The sequence below is a fragment of the Podarcis gaigeae genome, assembly GCF_964106915.1.
Source record: "Podarcis gaigeae genome assembly, chromosome: 1".
Classification (NCBI taxonomy): Eukaryota; Metazoa; Chordata; class Lepidosauria; order Squamata; family Lacertidae; genus Podarcis; species Podarcis gaigeae.
The window spans coordinates 45,667,664-45,690,726 of NC_139678.1; the positions used below are offsets into that span (position 1 = coordinate 45,667,664).

Below are 23,063 nucleotides of genomic sequence, written 5' to 3' on the forward strand. Positions count from 1 at the left end.
CACTTGGTAGTCTGGTTCCCACGTAAACTAAGCAATAGTTTGTTTAACAAACCATCAATTAACTACAGATTATCCCATGGGCAAGCAAGCCATGACTTGTTTCATGGGCATCCACAGATTTTTCTGGGGTGGGGGGGAATAAATGCTCCAAATAAGCAAACATACATACATAACTAGCATCAGAGAACAGGGGCTACCATTTCTGGTAGATCAGATCCTTTAACATACCTTTCAAACAGTCCTGGGCTGGACAGACAGAAAAGTTTCTCTGTTTTAAACTATACCAAGTAATGTGTTTTAATATCAACTTGTAATTCTGAACAATAACAAAGCTAGCTCCAATAATTCATATCTTGTCCCTATGCCTGTGGGGCATTTTCCCCTTGCCCCACTTGCTCCTCTTCAGAGTTTTCAAGGAGATTAATAGCAGTGGGAGAATCCCACTATAATTCAGAAATAGAGTTTTAGAGAAGGGGTGGAGGTGGTTGTGGATGAAAGCACTGACCTGTCTTGCATATATTGCTGTGCTACACAGTTCCTTGGATGACACACTTGTTGGAGGAGACGTGCACATATTTCCAGGGGCATAGGAAAGGGGGGCGGTGGGGGCAGACCGCCCCAGGTGCCCTCACTGAGGGGGGTGACATTAAGCATGCCATGCAACCGCGGCTCCCAAGCCTACCCTGAGCCGTCGGGGTAAGGGGGGAGCTGCACCGCTTTGCCAGCAGGATTCCCCCCTTCCCCCTTTGTTTTGACAGCTTGGGGGAGGCTTCGGAGTCATGGGCGGGCAGTATGCCAAATGGCTGCCATGGGCTGCTCACTCTGCCCCTGGCTGCAGGGTGTGTACCTGAGTGGCTATCCTGTGCCTGGGAGGGCACCCTCTGCGCCACGCCCCCCTCGGGAGCGCACCCACCCTGGGCAGTGTGGGCATATGCTCCTCCGCTGCATACTGCCTCCACAATGCATTCCAGAAGGTAGTTTGCCTTTCAATTAAGGAAGCTCTCTGTGCCATGTGCCTCTCAAAGGCAGCTCATAGCTGCTGCCATGGACTCCAAACACGTGTTCACAGCTTACTCACTTTTTCTCTAAATTTAATCATAATAATAATTTATTTATATGCTGACTGGGTTGCCCCAGCCGCTCTGGGCGGCTCCCAATAAAAATAGTAAAAACACAATACAACATCAAACACTAAAAACTTCCCTAAAAGGCCTTCAGATGCCTTTTTCAAATCGCATGTCCCAAATGGTACCAGCTTTCTTCATAGCTGGGAGTTGCCTTGATCATTTTGGTTTGGGTGTGGTCATTGGCCATGGAGGGTGATAACTGCACATCATGATGCATGCCATAGCTTTGTGGAAGTGCGCTAGAATGGCGACTTTTTAAAGGAATACCTCTGAACCGCTAGTACTGAAAGACCACATCTTAAACAACTACTTAATGCACATATTCACCCCAGGTTACCAAGGTCAGCCAAGAGAGTGAGACTTCCAGGCACTGCATTAATTGTTCTCTAGGTAACTGAACAAAACTATTACCCTAAAGTTACAAGCTGAAGCAACAGGCTTTGTTTTTATTGGTCAGGCTTTACTGTTGATTGAGCTGTTTCTTACCCCTCTAGGATTTCACAGTGTTACCCGCAGAAGTGTGAACTTTTGAAACCTTAGCAGCTTTAAATGTATAAACTACGGCAGTCTTAATTCTGTCCCTCTGAGAAGCTATCCCATTACAGCGGTACCTCGGGTTACATACGCTTCAGGTTACAGACTCCGCTAACCCAGAAATAGTACCTCGGGTTAAGAACTTTGCTTCAGGATGAGAACAGAAATCGTGCTCCGGCGGCGCGGCGGCAGCAGGAGGCCCCATTAGCTAAAGTGGTGCTTTAGGTTAAGAACAGTTTCAGGTTAAGAACGGACCTCCGGAACAAATTAAGTACTTAACCCGAGGTACCACTGTACATAAACAATTTTAAGAAAGGCGCCTTTGACTGTCATTGTGTCCTTTTCCGTGGTATGTTCCTACTTTCCTATTTATCCCTTTAGAGCTGGGCAGAGTGGACAGCGGTCTCTTTAAACTTTCCTCACCTCACAGTCCAGCAGCCGCAAAGCAAACCTGTCTGCCTGGCTAGGGAGGGCTTCTCCTGGAGGAGGGGGGCAAAGAAAAGAGCCTGTTGCCAGGCAGCGTTTGGAGTGAGGTCTTCTTCAGGAAACGTTCAAAAGCAAACAGCTTAGCCTGGAAACAGTTTTGTTTCCTAGCCGCTTTTGCCTCACGCCATGTGGCCTGCCGAGTGACTTCAGCAGGGTGGCGAAACCAGGTTCAAGAATGGGGACCCGGGTTCACGTGGGTTTCAGGATACAGAGGCAAGGGAAAACTGTGTGTAGTCAGACACACACTCTGGACTTTAAGAAGGCCAATTTTTAAAACCCGAAGGAGCTACTGGGTGTGATCCCGTGGTCAGAAATACTCAATGAGAAGGGAGTCTAATAAGGATGGATAAGTTTCTAAAAGGAGAAATACTGAAGGCCCAAATGCAAACCAAATGCAGACCAAGCCAACAAGAAAGAAATGTGGGAGGCAGGTGAGAAAACCAGTGTGGCTGCATAAGGAGATCACAGATGAGCTGAGTGTAAAGAAGGGCATGTACAGTGGTAACTCAGGTTACAGACGCTTCAGGTTACAGACTCCGCTAACCCAGAAATAGTACCTTGGGTTAAGAACTTTGCTTCAGGATGAGAACAGAAATCGTGCTCCAGTGGCGTGGCAGCAGCAGGAGGCCCCATTAGCTAAAGTGGTGCTTCAGGTTAAGAACAGTTTCAGGTTAAGAACGGACCTCCGGAACGAATTAGGTTCTTATCCAGAGGTAGCACTGTATAAGAAATGGAAGAAAGGGGAAATCACAAAGGAGGAGTATACATGAGTAGCCAACAGTTGGAGGAAAGTCAGGCTGGCTAAAGCTCAGAATGAGCTCAGGCTTGCAAGAGAGGTTAAAAATAATAAATAAAAGGTTTCTTCTGCTATGTCCGAAGGAAGAGGAAGAACAAGCAAGCTAACAAAATGAATTTCACTCTATTCTGCCTTGGTCAGACCACACTTGGAATACTGTGTCCAATTCTGGGCACCACAATTTAAGAAGCTGGAATGTGTGCAGAGGAGGGCAACCAAGATGATCAAGGGTCTGGAAACAGACTTATGAGGAGCTCTTGTAGGAGCTGGGTATGTTTAGCCTGGAAAAGAGGAGACTGCGAGAAGATACGATAGCCATCTTCAAATATATTAAGAGCTGTCATATGGAGGAGGGAGAATGCTTGTTTTCTCCTGCTCTGGAAGGTAGGACTTGAACCAATGTCTTCAAGCTGCATGATAGGAGATTCCGATTAAACTTTCTGACAGTAGCTGTTCAGCAGTGGAACAGACTCCCATGAGAGATGGTGGACTTGCCTACCTTGGAGATTTTTAAACAGAGGTTGGATGGCCATCTGACATGGATGCTTTAGCTTAGATTCCTGCATTGCAGGGGGGTGGACTAGATGACCCTTGAGGTCCCTTCCAGTTCTAAGATTATATGATTCTAATGTCAACTATAGTTAAAACAAACCAAAGTTTGTAAGCAAACAATAAACCATGGTGTCTGATCATGGTTTGTAGGAAGATAACAGGCTACAGTTGTGCCACTAGGTAGTGCTCAGATAATTAAATAAACAATACTTCAATAAACAGTGGTTTAAGATTACATACACTAAGAATAAACTCTAAAGAACTCACTGGGGCTTACTTCTGAATAAAAATGATTAGCACTCTGGTTCATATCCTCTTTGTCCACCATAACAGCTGCTCATCTTTTATTTCACTGTCCTTTCAATCTTTTTTTTTTACTATTTATTTAAGTACTAACTGTATATCCTTGGATACTGGAACATAATTCTTTTGTACATTACTGAGGCCTTGTTGCAGAATACTTGTTGGTGGCTGTAGAAAGCAAGTGCCTACATGACATTCAGACACCCCTTGTGTCTGCAAATGCTTCTGGATGGAATGCTTGACACTTAAATAGCCCTAAGTCAAACTCTGTATTGTGGAAACATTTTGAACACTTGCAATTCATGCCTGACCTGGGGCTAGTAATGTGTATCAAGAATTCCAACAACGGGTTTTCAGTGAGTGACTTGCATAAGCAATTTTAGTGGTTTTAAATCCAATCAGACTATCTTATGGTTTTCCATTCGCAAATAGCTGCTGTAGTTAGCCATAAGCTTTCTGCAAAATATTAATGAAAAGGAAGGCAAGAAGCTGTTTAACCAAAGAGAAGCAATTCAGGAGGGGATATACAGAGGAAGTCTTCATCTTCCCATGAACATAATATAAAAATTGGTCTGTGCAGGCCAGAGTTCTGTTTCCAGCAGATGCCACCCAGATGCATGGAGGAAAAACCCATAGCTGGGTATGTAACAGATAGTCACCCTCTCTTACCTACCTATATGAAAAAATCCTCTCTCTCCCACTTCCTTCTTTCCATTTAAACTTATCCTGTCCACAAAGAACCTCCCAAAATCCATCCTTCTATAACACAACAGGTATGCAATACTGTGCTTTAGACAGCAATCTAAAGTAGGGCTGAAAATAAGTCACACTGGAGACTTATTTCAAAGAAACCTGTGTGTTTCATCTGAGGAGGATAGGGACAGACCTGGTCTTGTGTTTTCAGAGATAGGGAATCAGCCATTGTTATGCTTCTTGTTCCCAGCAGACTTTGGTGCAACCTGATACCTATACAGGACCTCAAGAGCATAATCCAAATGTCTGCTACCTCCTCCCTCTTAAGTTTTAAGATTGTGTCGAGATGTAGACTCCATGGCTTCAACAGCAGTCGTTTTCTTTCCTAACTGCCACCCTGTTGCCCAGTCCATTGCTTTGTTTCAAGAGTTCTGAAGAACTCAAAAGCTTGCACAGCATTTTCTGCAATTTTGGTTGGCTTAATAAAAGTCTCACTCCAATACAGATTGGAGCATTTTTCTTAATGGGCCAATGTGTTTCCTGTTACTTTCTATTAAATATGAGTAAATGTACTCATTAATCACTAATGTTTATTGATTAACAAATTAACACTGTTTTATTGAAAAGTTGAAGGCAACCTTGTTCTCTTTTGTGCCAGATGCCCTTGCGCTACCAAACTGCCAAATTTCAGATTCCAGTTATTGAGGGAACGTGCTATTTCATACAGTTAAATCTGATCTTTCCCTTTTGTGAATTTCAAAATACAAATGTGTATTGTTTTAATGGCCTGATACACAAACTGTACTTTGACAAAATTCAATAATATAAGAATTATAATTTTCAGTGGCACAGACGTTCCAAATTTGGAGAAAAAACAAAGAGGAACCATTAACTGGAGCAATTAGATAGAGGAATATAGGGGAATGGGTAAAAGTACTGCAGGTTAAAATATCTTTAAAATATGTCATGGAACAAAGGTTGGGGATTCCCACCCTTTTCTCTGTTACTTCTTTATGTTCTCACTATAATTATAAAAACAATTCCCAAATTATCACGACTAAAATGTCAACTTCAGCTAGTTGTCAGAAAGGCTTTTTAAAAAATAGAATGCTGTTCTCCTCAAAGCAGAAGAGATGATGATTATTTGTCAAATTTCTATGCTGCCCTTCATCCAAAGATCACAGGGTGGTTTACAATATAAAACCACAAAAAACCACACCATAGTAACAATACCACCACCCCCTTGCAGTTTAAAAGGCCATAACTTTTTAATTAGCCAAACGCTTGGGAGAAGAGGAATGTTTTTGCCTGGTGCCTAAAGATATGCAACAAAGGTGTCAGGCGAGTGTCCCTGAGGACAGCAGTCCACAAGTGGGGAGCCACTGCAGAAAAGGCCTGTTCTCATGTTGCAGTCCTCCAAACCTCTCACAGAGGAGACACATGAAGGGCCTTAGATCTCAGCGTCTGGATTGGTTCGTATGGGGAACTTAAGATATTGTGGTCCTGACAAGTTTAAGGCTTTATAGGACAAAACCAGCACTTTGATTTGGTCATGGAAACAAACTGGCAGCCAGTGCAGTTGAGCCACTCTTCCACTTGTCTTTAAGCCGTCTCCCAGCTTGCTTCCCTGCCCTAAGCTCTGGAGTGTACCAGGAAGCTAAATGGGCTCCACAAAGCAGGAGAGGGTGCTCAGGAATGATTACATCAATGGCCCAAGCCATTCAGATGTTCCAGAGGTTGGCCAGGGCTTCAACAGGACTGCCAGTCATATCAGTCTGAAAATCCCCCAGAGCTGTTTGGAAACCAGTTGGATCCGTCAACCTCCGAGGGTACACTACCCTAATAGTTCCCTGGCCTCTGCACAGAAGAAAAGGCACTGAAAGCCTAAATTTCAACAGGAAATGATCTGACCATGACTAGGAACTGATGTCAATATTTCCCAATTTCAGATGACCCTCTTCCTGCCCAGTTGAGAAAGCAAGGTCCAGAGTGTGGCCTGCCACATATGTTGGGCTGATGACATGTTGGGGCAGCCCCAAGGTTGTCATGACAGTCATGAAGTCCCAAACCACACCAGAATCAGTCACCTCAACATGGATTTCCCCCCGAAACCAACACTCTGGGAGTCCTCAACCATGCCTCCGGGACCAACTCTGCCAGCTCAGGCAAGGAGACTGCTTGGCAGCAAGGCAGTAAATTAGCAGAATCTCTAATCTGTCCCAATTGCTCAATGTCAGGAACACACACTCTAGATTCCCACAACTGGACAGAGAGCCCAGAGAGAGAGATGGAATCTCTATAGACTACAGGAATTCTTCCTCTCCATCCCTCAGCTCTGCCCTGAGGACCCAGGTGGGCACAGCTGGGTGAGACCAATTCCACCCTGCTCACCCACCCAGGTCTCACTAATGGGTGAGGCAGCTTCCTCATCCATAATCAGATCATGCCTAGCCCTACCATGTACCACTGTAAATGTCCCCACCCCCCACTCTCCCCTGCTCCTGTCCTCCCAGGCACATCCTCCCTCCATTAAGAAAAATAACAAAAATCCACACAGATTGAAATCAGTTAAAACAATTAAAAACAGTTAAAAGATTGGCCCTGTCTCCTAGTTCTGAGAAAATATGGGAACCCAATATGGGATCTGGCATATTTTAAATATACAGTATAGTGCTTCTTAGGATTGCCCTGGAAATATCAGCAACTCTTAGAGGAGAGCGACAAACCTGTAAAATGAATGACACCAACCAGCCATGTTTCTGTCAGTGAAGGGTTAATTCCAGGTCAGGTGTTGCCCTGCCCCGCTCTTTTGAACTGTGTCCCTCCCTACTGTGCAACCAAACCAAGCAGGGCTAGGCACTTTGCATCGGGTACTTTATCAGGAAGGCGGAGTCTGAATGATCGCATCTCTTCTGACCTATCGCAGCTGCCGCTTCTTGCGGTTTGGACCGACAAAAAAAAAAAAAAAACAAGGAAAGAAGTGGGGGCGTCAATGCTTCGGTGTGAATCAAATACTGCGAAACGACAAGGCGGAGCGAAGGCTTGACGGGCTCAAATCCTCACCAATACCTACCAGCGATTGGGGCCGTAGCAGCCAATGCGCCCGCGAGGCTTGAAGTAGGGAAGGAGAGAGGGTAGCGAAGGAGGTGGGAGTTGTTGTCAGGGAGTAGGAGGCAGCTCTGCTTGGCGGCTGAGGAGGAGCTGAAGGGAGGCGGCCGCGGGTAGCAGGTGAGAGCGAGCGACGGGGCGAGCGGCGGCCGGGCCCGATAGGCGCTTGGCTGAGGGAAGGGGCTTCCGCGGACGACGAGGCGCGGTTCCTTCCTCCCTGCCCGGCGGGGAGAGCGGCGGGGCGACCTGTGGCGGAAGGCCCGAGCTCCCGGGTGCGGGGCTGGTCGGCTCCGAAGCCGTGTGGGTGAGCCTCGAAAGGGGAAGGGAGGAAGGAAGGAGGTGCGGGGCTGCTGCGCTCAAGAGGAGGCGCTGGGGAAGGCGGCGGCGGCGGCGGGGAATCCGGGGATGGGGAGAAGCGGGCTCGCGGAGGACGTGTGAATGAGTGCAGCGGCGTGCAAGGGAAGGTGCGAGTGCGGGGTCTGCTCGGAGGGGAGGTCGGGCGAGGTGCCGGAGGGAGGTGGGGCGCTCGAGGTGCCCGGGAAAGGAAGGGACCGGGTGGGCGTCTCTCGGCTTCAGACACACATATATACAGGGTATATATATCTATATATAATGGTCGGCTGGGCTGGAGGCTGAACCTGGGCGAGGATCTGCGGCGAGTGGCCCAGGAATGCGGGCGGATGAGGAGCCCTGCGGAAGGGAGGAAGGAAGGAGGAGAGAGGGAGAGGCGGATAGTGCAGGAAGCGGCGAGGAGGGAGGGAGAGGCAGAAGCGCCGCTCTCGCATCCCCGGCAGCGGAGGGACCTCGGCGGGCGAAGCTGCCCTGCCGCCCCTTCCCGGCTTCCGGGGTGCCTGCCTGCCTGGGACTGGCCTCCCTTCCAGGCCCCGCTTGGTCTGGGGAGTTAGGGATTCCTGAAGGAATGTGGCCAGCTGGCTTCCCCTCCTCGGAGTATATCTGCCCTATATTTCATTCTGTCTCCGGGACTACTTGTTTGTAAATGCAGCCTTTTTGCAGATTCCTGGCTTTGCAACCCCTGGAAAAGGGGGCGGCGGCGGGAAAGAGCTGATAAGCTAATTGAGCGAAGCGCCGTCCCACCTATTCTTACTTGGCTTTGTGCGAAGCAGAATTGATTAAAATCACCGAGGTTGAACTTTGAAAGATTGGGTGTTGGCACTCGCAATATGATTCCTTTGGTCTTTAAAGGAGAGCTTCATTTCCTTTTTATGGCTTTCTGTCAAGATGTTGGGCGCAAAGCAAGTGTATATCTTTTTTAAGAAGAGGATTAATATTAATACAAAGTGCAACAATTACTGAATCATAAAATACTAGGTTTGTGTGTCATGTTTCCAAATAACAAAATACTCCAGTTTTTTTTTATCCTTTCTATGAGTATTTATTGTGAAATGATGTGTCCATTTGGCTTGTAATGTCTTGCAGCAGCTCTCATCTAGAACTCCTTCATCCATAAGATTTATGTAACCTGCTCATTAATTTTTCATAAAGCTCTAAAAGTTTCTGGTAGAATTTATTCTGTTTAATGTGTAGGTTGTTGTGTCTTCCAAGACGCTTATAAAAGCACTTATAAGGATTTGTTATTTGGTTGTAATCAGCTAATTTTATTATTTATACCCCGCCCATCTGGCTGGGTTTCCCCAGCCACTCTTAAACATTTTGTGGTCCTCAAATTGTGTGTGTGGCATCTTTAGCAAAGATGATGTTTAGGAATACAGTTGAACCATAATGGCATTTATATCTGGTTATTCTCTGCTGCAAAAGTGTGCATGTTACGCATATTTCACTTCTCCAATCCTTGGGCTTGTTCTGTAGTTAAAATCATGATAGGTCTCTTAAGGCCAACTGCTATTTAATGTTTGACATAGTAAAAGAGTGCTGATCTGTACAGTTTTTCCGCTGGAATGTTGCAATGTTTTTCCATTCTTTCCTTCTTGGCCATTCTTTATGGAAACACTAAATCAGTGACATCACTCATGTGAGCAAAATAAAACCATAAATTGTCTGTTCCCCCTCAGTTCAATCCTTGTCCTTTATCATATTAACTTATTTAATCTACAGATAAATAGACGGTGGGGTGGGGAAAGTTGCTGTTACACAAGTTCTGTACAAAGAGTGGCAAAGCCAAGATGCATAGTGAAAGCTTTCTGTCACTGAAGCTTCCTTGGCTCAGACATTTGCACTCTTTTAATAGAAAATACATAGAGACAAGGAGAATAATTTCCACAGTGATGTGATGCATCTTCCAAAGTTTTATTTGCCTAATCAGATTTAAGTTCTTAATTCAGTAGTGTGTGTAATATATATTACCCTGTGTTGCCTGTAGCATCATTTGTGCAAACACTCTAGGTACCTTATTGCAACAATGTAATACCGGTTTAATTAAATTCAAGCTGTAGTCTAGCAAGGGTTTTGTTTTTGTTTTTTGCATTGTTTTTAAAGACTTACTGTGTTCAACCTTGCAAATAAGCACACAAAAGTTACTAGCCCACATAAATATTATCTAGCCCAGGGGTCGGCAACCTTTTTCAGCCGTGGGTCGGTCCACTGTCCCTCAGACCATGTGGTGGGCTGGACTATATTGTTTGTGTGTGGGGGAAATGAACGAATTCCTGTGCCCCACAAATCACCCAGAGATGCATTTTAAATAAAAGCACACATTCTACTCATGAAAAAACACCAGGCAGGCCCTACAAATAACCCAGATATGCATTTTAAATAAAAGGACACATTCTACTTATGTAAAAAGACGCTGATTCCCTGACCGTCCATGGGCTGGATTGAGAAGGCGATTGGGCCGCATCCAGCCCCTGGGCCTGAGGTTGCCTACCCCTGATCTAGCCTGTCAACTTGCCCACACACAGTTTTAAGAAAAAAAGAGCCAAGCTTTTTGGTTCTCTTCATCATGGAGTGAGCAAGAGGATGTATCAAGCCTCAGTTAGTCCATGAGGGGATGGATGATGGAAGTGGAATATTTTGTAATCTCTAAATTTAGGAGATTTTTATGTTGTGGAAGTATTGGTGGGAAGATATGACTTATTGATATTATCTTGCACTCTGTTTATAGTAGCACAATTGGGGACTGGTACATCAAACAATCCATTTGAAGTGCTCTGTCTAAAGTCTTGCTGGCAGAAGATACAATGTTAAGTAACTTTACTACTCTGTTTTAGGAGAATGAATCTTATCAGATAACATCTTAAAATCTTGAAGATTTTATAGGCTCTAGACTCTAGAGTACTCTGGAATAGTCAATAGCCAGATCAATAAAACAGATATCAGCAATACAAACGTTTATTGGCTAATATATTTTATTGGAGAAATAAAATATTGGACAAAATATTACATTGGGAGAACAATTTCATGACTCTAAATGAAAATATACTGCAAGTTTATTCTGTTGATGACCTCTCTTGTTCCACACACTTGCAATGCCTAAAAAGGGGGCCTTATATAGGAACAAGTGCTGTAACTAATGTACTATGGTAGTGAAAGTAGATTGCACGCTGTGCCAGAATTCCCTTATTGTCTGCTGTCTAAACATAGTGATGAATATAGGTAAACTGTCTTTCTGGACTTCAAATATTCTGTACTCTGTAGCTCTCTTCTGGCATTAACTGGCTTGAAGAGACAACATACCAGTGAATACCAGTTTCTGGAAACTGCAAGACAGCAGAATGCTTTTGTTCTTGGGTCCTGTTTGCAGACTTCTCACTGGCATCTGGTTGGCACTGTGAGAACAGAACGTTGGACTAAATGGGCCTTTGTTCCAATCCAGAAGTCTCTTAGGTTCTTTACCATAAAGGTTCATCTTTAGTTGCCTCTTCCCTCCCCTGACCATCCAGCTCTTCCAGTCTCTCTTATGATGAGGATAAAGTACTGTAGTGAAGAAGCTTTTTTTATCTGTGGAAGTACCCTGTGCAAGGGATAATAATGAACTTCCAAGCTTCTCAATCTGTGGAGGGGCTCCACAGAATCAAAGGTTTATCTTCATTATGAAAGAGACTAAGAGATTTGTGTTTACTTGGGGGTGGAGTGAAACATGTGGTCTCAATATACACCTATATTGCCTCTTCAAGTTATTAATGGTTAAGGGTGGTGGTTATTTTTATATCTTTCTTTGCCCACTGTAATCACAGACTCCTGTTTCAAGCATGGCAGGACCATGCAACCATCATACCAAATTGTTGGCATTGGTGAGGAGATCTATAGGGAGCACCCTATCTGCACATTATCTTGTGTCTGGGATACTGATACAGATCTGGTGTTTCCCTGCCTAGTCAAACCCTGCCTTTCTGTAGTTGCTACTATTAAACAATTGGGAATCTGAAATCTTTGCTGATCTACTGCAGAATAATCAAAGATCTGGCTGTTGATCCCAATTTACTTTATGTCCACCCTGATTAAGGCAGGTCCAGGGAATTATCAACCTTCTTGAAAGGTACACTTACCAATATAGTGTTACTTCTGTCCTGTCTGAGTACAGCTGAGTACATGCTGAAGTGTCAGCAAATAGGTTTCAACATTTTGAATACTGTTATATTTTGCTTCTCATGCAAGAATAATATAATTACATTTTTTGTGATATATATTCACTTATAAAAGCACGAAATGTTATTTTCTGTAGTTCTCTATTATAGCAAATTACAGTTATGGATGAAGGATAGTAAGTCATTACACAGTACTTATATGTTTTATAACTTTAAACTCTTATTTAGAATTTTAAAGCCATCCAGTTTGCCAACTATAAAATTCCTGAGAAACCTTGGCTGGCTTATGTCTCTCTTTTTTTCTTGGAAAGAGCTGAGACAGTTCTGTGGAAAATCACTAAATCAACATTTTCCCTCTCATGCAAACCTGGTATGCTTCTGAGTTGTACTGACTTTTTGTAATTCTGCGTCTGCAAACTGCAACATTCCCAGAAGGAATAGTTCTGGGTATTTTGTTCTGCTAGTTTTGAAAAGCTTAGAACTATTGCCTTTACAGAGTTCTCTGGTGGAAAACTTTATTGATGGACATCTGTATATTTAATATCTTACACTTTTAAAATGAATTATCTGCCTTTTATGGCAGTTCTGCTACTAAACATATATTGATATCTGATATTGGTTAATCTTGAAATGTGGTGAGGCTTATAGCCTGATTCTGTGCATATTTGCTCAGAAGTATATTCCGCTGAATAATACATCTTATTTGACCATAACACACTAATATATTCATACAAATGGGACTTTACTACCAAGTAAGTGTGTATAGAAATGCAGCCTTGCTTTGTGTAGTGTAGAAGATCTTAAGTTTCACCCAATAAAATAATGTGTCAGGTGCATTTAACTTTGATTTATATTTTGCCTAAAGCTGCATTCTTGGTTTCTGCCACTGAAGGAGCAGGAAGCTAGTGCTAGACTAGGTAAAGTCAATTGATAGTGGCAGTGCAGAGTTTTCAGAAACTTTTCCTGTACCTTTAATTAATTGGGATTTGATTTAGCATTTGTCTTAAAAGCAAAAAAGTAAACACTGTTTTTTTGTTTAACTATTTTCAGTACACAAAAATAGTTTACCTGAAATATTTTATATAGACCAAATAAAAAATTCACAATTAATTTGGTTAAAATGTTCATAGAAATTTACATCTGTACTTTAAAATGTACTTTTCTCAAAAACAAAACAACTCAGTAGCATACACTTAACATTGTTCAAATGTTAAGAAAATAATATGGTAGGAATACATCTTGTTTGACCATAAGCCATAACAAAACTAACATACTCATACAAAATAAAATTCATGAACAGTGTCTGCATAAGATATAGCTTTAGCAAGTCTAGAAAGCTGTTCATGATAGATACAGGTATGCTTCGTAGGGATAGTCACCTGAAAAAAGTTAATGGCAAAGTTTGAAGCTGCTCAATTTGACAAAATCGATTGTTGCAAATCTTCTAAACAATGTATTTTTGGAGAAATATGTGATAGATTTCCCCCCACAAAATATTTCACTCTGTATGTCTGCTATAAAGAAGTAGAGGACTCACATTGATGCCTGACAGTGCAGGATCTAGTATACATGGCATCTACTGTATTTAGGAGGGCGATCTTGGCCACAGTAGACTGCTTTCTGTACTGCTTTGCACATCACATTAAACCATAGTTAAAAACAAACAGTGGTGTAATGTTAATGTGTCAGTTGCGTGCTGCTGAAATGTCCTTGTTCTGCTCTCACTTCCACTGCACTTCTGGGAAACAAACCAGAGAAGCCTTAAGAGATAACCAAGGATTGTTATTCGCTTCCTGTGCATGGTTCGTTTGGAGAGAAACAAGCCATGAGCCTAGATTAAGAAGTCACAACAAGGTGGACTCCAGCTTGTTTCCCAGTAGCAGAATGAGAATATTTAAGTTGTGTGATCACACTACTTTCTCATTAAGCCATAGCTAATTTTAATTATGTTTTAATTTGATGCATGAACTATAGCAGTGTGTGCCTAGGAACCCTTAGGAAAGGGTTGCAAGAAATGGTGATAGTTTAAAAAAATATTTGTTGCAATTTCAAGACATCAAAGATGAAACACTATTCACACAGAACCTGGGTGTGAACCATAAGACAACTAGGTATCTAGAAAGTATTAGTAATGGATACTGTAAATCTATAGATTTACTACTGGTCTAACACGCGGGTGGCTCTGTGGGTTTAACCACAGAGCCTAGGACTTGCCAATCAGAAGGTCGGCGGTTCAAATCCCTGCGACGGGGTGAGCTCCCGTTGCTCGGTCCCAGCTCCTGCCAACCTAGCAGTTTGAAAGCACATCAAAGTGCAAGTAGATAAATAGGTACTGCTCCAGTGGGAAGGTAAACGGCGTTTCCGTGCGCTGCTCTGGTCCGCCAGAAGTGGCTTAGTCATTCTGGCCACATGACCCGGAAGCTGTACACCGGCTCCCTCGGCCAATAAAGCGAGATGAGCGCCGCAACCCCAGAGTCGGTCACGACTGGACCTAATGGTCAGGGGTTCCTTTACCTTTTAACACCACAGTTGACAATTAAGAAGTTACGGTATGTTGAAGAAAACAATGCCTCATTAAGTGGCTTTCTCAGTTACGACTTTTGAAGATTTGATGTTTAAAAAGAAAACAAAAGATATCCCAAATATATGTCTCATTATGTACTTTGATTTTACACAAGGGTAATAGTTTTGAGAAGAAAAGGATCACATTGCGGCTAGAGGAATTTTTGAGCAGGAATGGTATAAAATTGGCTATCAGGGGCCAGCAAGACCTACATTTGTAAACATAAGAGAAATTGCTTTTCCAGTGGTATCTGACACCTCACAGTTTGAGTAATATATATATCAGGCTTGAATATAAAGGTTTGGATGCATGAATCCTCAAATGCAGATATAGGTGGCCACCATTTTGCACTATTGACACATGATTGCCTTTGGATCCGGAAGAAGGCGGAACAGGGTGGTGGTGGAATGCAATGGGCTTATGTATGTTCCACTGATGCACACGGGGGTCAGGAACGGAACCCCTGTGCAAAATGGTCACTGCCTGTATGGTATTCTTGTCCTTTAATAACAAAATATGGGGGATAAGTTACAATATTAATCAAACTAGTTTATGCATTATGCTATAGTTTTGGATCCTTTAACAAATCTGTTGGGCTGCTTAGATGACCAGATTAAACCTAAAAGATTGATATGGAACCTAATAGGTGATGCTATTATGTTAATAGTCCAAAAACAGAAGAACAAACTGAACAAGCTATTGCCTACAATAAAAAAATAATGGCTAGTTGAACTTTGGAAACTGATGAAAATGCATAAACCTACAGAATGATGGAAGACACAGGAAGGAAACTTTTTTGAAGAACCATATTTACTCAAGTCTAATGTGCCATCAAATCTAATGCACACCTGAATTTTCAGAACCTTGAAACTAAAAAAAGCATTTGCTGGCGAATGTAAATGTGCTATTGAATCTAATGTGCACCTTAATTTTCATAATGTAATTTGGCAAAAAAAGGTGAGCATTAGCTTCGAGTAAATATGGTAAATGGCTTTCAGTGATTGAATATATGAAAGATACAGATATGAGATATGGATATTATATATATTTTCTATATGGTAATAGCATATGGTCAGAACTGTATTTATTGTTTATGGACACAGCAAAATTTTGTATTAAAATTGTGGTGTTCAAATCTGTGGTACAGATACATTCTGAATACAGTCTTACCCACATCTCAGATGGGGTACCCTAGTGCTATCACACTTTCTAGTGTTCTTATTTATGTGTGCACTTGAACTTGCAAGTTATGCATGTATCCTTGGAAACAGGGTTTTTGGCAATCTTTAATCTGAGTGTGGCTGCATGCCATTGGGGTTATTACATTATGTTAATGCTCATTCACACTTGCTTGGGGGCACCAGTAAAATTGCAAGATAAATGTGGATAAAATGGTGTTCATGCAAAATGGCAGACAGTTAAATAGTTTTGCAACTTGAAGTGCTAATTGCAATGGTACGGAATGATAAAATGGTTACAAAATAATACAGACTATCCAACAAAATGATAAATCATTCAGTAATGCTCACAGATCACCCAGATCCACACTTCTTGTGCCAATAGTTTAAAATTGCTATTTAGGAAATAGAAATGGATGGAGGGTAGAGAGCGGTCACAAATGGCAAATGGGAGGGTACTAGAGAACTGTCAGGGCTGCAGTGTGAGCCTAGGTGTGCCAAGGGGGTGCTCAAAGGCTAATGCCTAGGCTTTGGACAATGTAAGAATAGCAAGACAGTGATATTTAGGAAATGAGGCAAAAGAAAGAAGGAGTAAAACACTAGTTAACCTGTCCTGAGAAAGAGAGAGAATAGTTTCTCTTGAGTTTCACTGTGACCTGTTTGTGTGATGTCACAGCTGTAGACCGAGGCTTTAGCAGGAATTAAGTGTGAAGCCTTTTGGTGGGTGTGGTGGGTTCACTCCAAAACAGATAGTTTGCAAGTTTACTGTCTTTCCTAAGGGACCCAGGTCCAAGCATTGATGGGTTGGTCAAAGATAGCTCAAGGATGACATTAGAAGGCTTGCCTAAGTCCCCTCACCATCCTAAGGTGGTTCCAAAAAAAGAGAAAAAGTACTTCCCTTAAGGGTGGTCACAAAGCACCTCCTAAAAGAACACCAAAATAATCTGAAAGAAAATTTAAAAGTATAGTAGTAAGGAAAAGAGGAAGGGAGGCAAGGGTAAAGGATCTAGCTAAGTTGGAAAGGTCTGCTGCTATAATACAGTGGTACCTCGGGTTAAGAACTTAATTCATTCTGGAGGTCCATTCTTAATCTGAAACTGTTCTTAACCTGAAGCACCACTTTAGCTAATGGGGCCTCCTGCTGCTGCCGCGCCACCGGAGCACAATTTCTGTTCTTATCCTGAAGCAAAGTTCTTAACCTGAAGCACTATTTCTGGGTTAGCGGAGTCTGTAACCTGAAGCATATGTAACCTGAAGCGTTTGTAACTCGAGGTACCACTGTAATAGAATTGAGTTGGCTTGGAGAAGAAAGAAGAGGAGCATAGAACAATCTTGTGGGAGAAAACTGAACAGTGTCAGGGTCTGAGGGATGCCTAGTTAGAGGAAAAAGAATTCTGATGGGTGTTGGCCATTGTCACAAATGATGATTGTGGGGAATAAAAAACGATGAATTTCTGGAGAGAGATGCTTTCTTGGGGAAAAAGGCTTTTATTCTCACCAGGGTTAATTAATGGTCAAATAAGGGATATACTTGCATTAGATAGGGCAGAGATTCTGAAGACCAATTAAGTTTCTGTAGTTTCACCAACGTCTTTTAGCTTTAAGGAGGTCATTTAGCTTAAGCCAGTATTGCTTCCTGAATTTTTCTGCAGTGGCACTGCAGTCAGTCATTGCACAGAGCAAAGCCAAAGTTCAGGTGCACGTAAAGAGTTCCAACTGAGCTAAGTTTCTAGGTAATACTAGCTCTGGAAAAGGTATGGAAAAAGCCTACTGAAATTACCAAAGGTCATATCATGAAATAGAAAGGAAGAAAATAGAAATTGTGGTTGCTTAGTTGAGGGGAAAAGTGAAGTGGTTTCATGCAAACAATTATGGTATCACTTATCTTCTCTCAATGCTAGGTAGCAATTTGGGCCATTCAACAAAACTGTTTGGCAATATGTAGAATTATTGGGGTGATATATAAGAATATGATTTGATATGTTTAAGCAAAGTGGTTGATGTGAGTTATGTTTTATGTTTGATATGAAAAATGATAATACAATATTGAAAAAATAAATAATAAAACTGATTGGCAAGTTTTCAAGGCAAACAAGAAATCCTGTTTCATTAAGTGCATAATTAACTTAGGGAATTGACAAGTACAGTGGTACCTTGGTTTTCAAATGTCTCCGTTGATGACCATTTCGGTTTTCAAACACCGTAAACCCCGGAGTAAATGCTTTGGTTTTTGAACCCTCCTTAGAAATTGAACATTCCATGCAGCTTCCGTATTGACGCTTCCGTATTGAGTTTTTGGTTTTCAAACGTTTCAGAACTCGAATGGTCTTCTGGAACGGATTACGTTTGAAAACCAAGGTACCACTGTATAACCATGTGGTGATGACTTATTGTAAGAAGGATGAAGCAAATACACATTATATAGATATTTCAACAGTTGTTGGTCTTGATAGCTAGGAATAGAACCTCCATGTTCAGAGGCAATATACTACTAAGTACAAGAGCCTGGGGGCAAATCTTGAATGGGCATCAACATAATTTCTTGCAAATGAGCTTCCTGGAATCACTGTTAGCCAGATGTTGAAAACTGAACTGATTATCATTTAGCAAGGCAGTTGACTGTTTTTTGTAAGATTGTTCAATTCTTAAATACTTTTTAAAATGTCATGGATATTGATACAAGGTCTTGAATATCTAATTAATGAATAATGAAAACTAAATTTTGCCAAACACTGCAGGGTGGATCAGTGTCATGTTATAGTAGAGCACTTGTTGACCTGCAGTTCCTGAACTGTAGCTTAGCTATAAACTTCAACTCTTTGGAGTATCGCAACTGACAATGGATGGGAATTGGTGTAAGTATAACGTGCACAGTTACCTTGCTCAAAGCATTAGTAAGATGAAATAACCTGCTATACTTAAAAAGCAAAAGTACTGAGAAGAGTGTTTACATTTTAGTCTGTCTTCCTGTGTTGTGTGCAAATTAAGTTCCTGTTGTAAATAAAATAAAGGAGGGAGGACACTGGATCTGTAGGATCATAATTCACTTCCTGAGCCACTGTGTTGAAAAAAAATAAGAGTTACAGTAGTTATATAGGTGGGCACATTTTGCAAGAACATAAAAGACTTGGAGATTGTGGAATCTATACAAAATCTATATTGTTTTGGCCCCAGAATGAAGCCTAGTTCATGCAGACAGAAGAACTTCCTAATTTGGGGGCAGATAATGAGGTATGTACATTGGAAGTGATGCAAGTGAATAATGCAAGGAAGCAAGTTAACCTACAATGTTCCTGACATGGTTAGCCATGGTATAGCAGTTGTTCAACACGCCTGCTAGATAAGGAAATCTGAAACTTTGGCTTGGATAAAATGAATTGTGGTGCTATGAGCTGATGACTGCTTCAAGTAGCATTTTAAAACACAAGTAGGGTAATGCAGTTTGAGTTCTAGAGAGAACTGTACTGAGCAGTAGAATTTGATGCCCTGTCTCTCTGCTGTCATATTGGAGTACTACAGTAGTCTTGATGCAGTAGCAGTGTAGAGGAGAAATGTGTTTTGGAACAATAGCTTGTGAAAAGAATGTGCTAGTTAATGAATATAGTGCTGGTCCACAGAAAGTAAACTGAGATCACGAACTGTATTAAATATTTCATGATATGGGAACAGAAGGGTAATTTAACCAAACAAAATTTTAAAATATAAGAATGTGTGGATTACAGGGAGTTTAATGGTGAGACCTATTGATTGCTTTAATCTTTTCTCAAACCACAATTAGAAGTTAGTTTACTAATCAGGATCGTAAAGCATCATAGAATCAAGTTTGAAGGGACCACAAGGGTCATCTAGTCTAACCACAAATCTTCTGCCCAACATGGGGCTGAAACCTACAGCTTTGCGATTAAGAGTTTCATGTTCTGCTGATTGAGCTAGCCTCGCTGACCATTAAACCACTATTTCCTTTTGGGGCATTACAGCTAACTATATTTTAATTAACCCAGTATGTACGTATGGTGTGTGTGTGTGCGTTCAAGGAGTGAGGAATATTGCTCATTCCCAGCCACGACGCTGTTGTATAGCAAGCTCGTAGTTGAACATCTAAATTGTGCCTGTGTATACAAAATCTTTTGATCACGCCGCTTAGAAATACAGTAATTGACATAACATTTGGCATCCTGATAATTTCTGTGTAACTGTTCACGTTTATAAGATTTTCCTGCCTTTTAACTGCATTTGGTTGCTGCATCAGCTACACAAGCACATGGTTTTGGGGCAAGAGATAAGCACATGTCGCTGCAGATGAGGAGAATAGAAGATAGCCCGGGTGGGGGAGAGCTCTTGCAGAAAGGTAGGTAGAGCTGTTTACTTTATCTTTTGTCAGGGAAGTTTTTGATTTTCAAACTGTTCAGTCCCACAACACCTGTACTTCTTTTCTTGGTAATTCTATACATCCTTTTTTTTTTTGCTTGCATTACAGGGTTTTTAAAAAAGAAGTAGGAAACTGCAGTTTCGTCAATGTAGGGCATTATATTTGTTAAATTCTGTTATATATGTGTGTGTTTGTATAAGAGAGAGAGAGAGACGGGGAGAAGTTTTCTTTATCGTAAACCCCCCTGTGATCCTCAGATGAAGGGTGGTATAGATATTCAACAAATAAATGTGCTGTAAAAGCACTACAGAATACAGTGGTACCTCTGGTTACGTACTTAATTCGTTCTGGAGGTCTGTTCTTAACCTGAAACTGTTCTTAACCTGAATCACCACTTTAGCTAATGGGGCCTCCTGCTGCTGCTGTGCCGCTAGAGCACGATTTCTGTTCTCATCGTGAAGCAAAGTTCTTAACCCAAGGTACTATTTCTGGGTTAGCGGAGTCTGTAACCTGAAGTGTATGTAACTCGAGGTACCACTGTACTAAAAATCCAGGAATCTAAATGGCTACATTGGTATACTCTGTCTGATACTCTTCCTGGTAGAGATGGATCATAAAATCATGCTGATAGCAGTTAACCAGAAATAGCTGGAACTTTTGCCCTTTGGACCTTCTGTCTTTCACATTGTTCGTTCATTCTTTGACTAATCCTTAGCTTCCAAAGTTCGCAAAAGTGGAGTGGGTGGAGTGGGGGAAGAGGAAAAAGGAATGGTGACATTCAAAACAGTGTAATAGTAAATTACTGCAGCTGCATGTTACTGATAGCCAGTGAATATAGTGTGTTGAAGAGGGAAATGTGGTACAGATTAAATGAATACTGTGATTTTGGCTATCACAGATTCATTCCTTGGTTGAATTCAAAGTAAAATTGCTATCCTTTGAAATGCCTTGTGAAAAGGACAATTTCTTGACTTTCTTCTCCCTGGTTTAAGAACAGTTTCCTGATTTATTTGAATACTGTGCTGTACACCAGTCTTTCCCAACCTGGTGCTCTCCAGATGTTCTGGACTACAATTCCCATTATCCCTGAACAGTGACCATGCTGTCTGGAGTTGATGGTTGCTGAGAATCTCAACAGCACCTGGAAGGCTGCTGTATACTTTCTCTCCTTGCAGCAGTGCAGGCACACACCCAAAGTCTAAACAAGAGGCATATGCAGCAATATCCTGAAGTCTGTAGCAACTAGGAGCAAATTTGGGAACTTCAGGGGTCTGAAGGCACAAAGTTACAGCCCTCAGTCTCCTACAGATCAGCCTAGCCTTTGCATACTGTAACATAAGTTGAGATGTGTTTCTAGATAATTTTAGAGATAATAAAAGTCTGTTGGTGAAGGTTACCTCCCCTTTAAGTTCACTGTGGCACTAAGTTTAAAAGACCCCTTTCCTTTTTAAACCAGTAGTTGCTGTGCAAAGAATATGAGCAATGATGGCTTGAAAAGGTTGCCCGTGTTGAACCTGCTTATATCTATTTCATTGTTTACTTTAGAGGAGGTGATATGTTTAAGAGCAAACAATTCTGATACAAGGAAAGGCTGCAGCATTTGAAATTTCATAATTTAGAGAAAATGTGAGTAACGGGGGATATGATAGAGCAGGCTTCCTCAACCTCGGCCTTCCATATGTTCAGAGACTACAGTTCCCATCATCCCTGACCACTGGTCCTGCTAGCAAGGGATCATGGGAGTTGTAGGCCCAAAACATCTGCAGGGCCGAGGTTGAGGAAGCCTGTGATAGAAGGATATAAAATTGTGGATGGTGTGGAGAAAGTGAATAGGGAGAAGTTTTTTCCTCTCTCATAATACTAGAACTTCAGGGCATCCACTGAAGCTGAATGTTGAAAGATTCAGGACAGACAATAGAAAATACTTCACATAATGTATAATTAAACAATGGAATTTTCTCCCACAAAAAGGCAATGGTAGCCATGAACCTGAATGGTTTTAAAAGAGGATTAAACAAATTCTTGGAGGATAAAGCTATCAATGGCTACTAGCCACAATAGCTATCTCAGTATGGCTCTGAATAGTAGTTGCTGGGAATCACAGATGGGGAGACACTGTTCAGCTTGTGTCCTATTTGAGAGCTACCCAAAGGCATCTGGTTAGCCACTGAGAACAGATCAGATTGGCCTGATCCAGAATAACTCTTATTACGTTCTTACTCTTGAACAATGTGTGCTTGTTCAGAATTTTTTGTCTATTTATACTGATGGACTGTATTAAGTGGGTATACATTTTTTCCAAACTTAGACTGTCACTTTGGCAAAGGTGTGACTTGCATTTGGATTCAGCCATTGTAGAGGCTAAATTGTAGACAATGATGCTGAAAAAATTTGCATTCTTACCAAATGGAAATGTGCAGTTCACAAAACCAATAAACTTTCAGGGCTTTCTTCTCTCTCATTTGAAGTAAATCCCATGTGTCTAATATAAATCCACAACGTGTTTGTCTATTCCAAGCTAGGTTATGATTCCATAAGGTTCAACTCTGCAAGGCAATCTGTTGAAAAAACGGAACCATAACTATCAAAAGCTTCTATTGTGCATAGGAGCTTATTGCATGTCTATGCAAAAGCATTTAAACCTCCTCTCAGTCTATGCCATGTGCATCTCTTCTGTGTTTTACTGCTAAACTGCAATGGCTGCCTGAGCAACCCCCTTGTAAAGATGTGTTCATGCCAAGTAGGAAAACCAGCTTCTTTAGTTCCAGTATTTGCACTTGATTCTAGTTGTTGCAGGAGCATATTCAATACTTTCATTGCAGTGCATTTCTTCAGTAAAGCCATGCCTACCA

General features: G+C 41.8%; 1 protein-coding gene across 8 annotated transcripts in view; it reads left to right on the plus strand.

Moving 5' to 3' along the window:
* Positions 1 to 7,384: 7,384 nt before the first annotated feature.
* NUMB (NUMB endocytic adaptor protein) overlaps positions 7,385 to 23,063 on the plus strand; it is a 58,851-nt gene continuing 43,172 nt past the window's right edge. For 2 of the 8 annotated variants that reach the window (XM_083747189.1, XM_083747187.1), the window contains exon 1: positions 7,596 to 7,719. The gene's annotated coding sequence lies outside the window, so the exon portion shown is untranslated. Of the gene's footprint in view, positions 7,904 to 23,063 lie in introns of all 8 variants that reach the window. The other 6 variants (XM_083747191.1, XM_083747186.1, XM_083747188.1 and 3 more) reach the window with 6 other exon arrangements.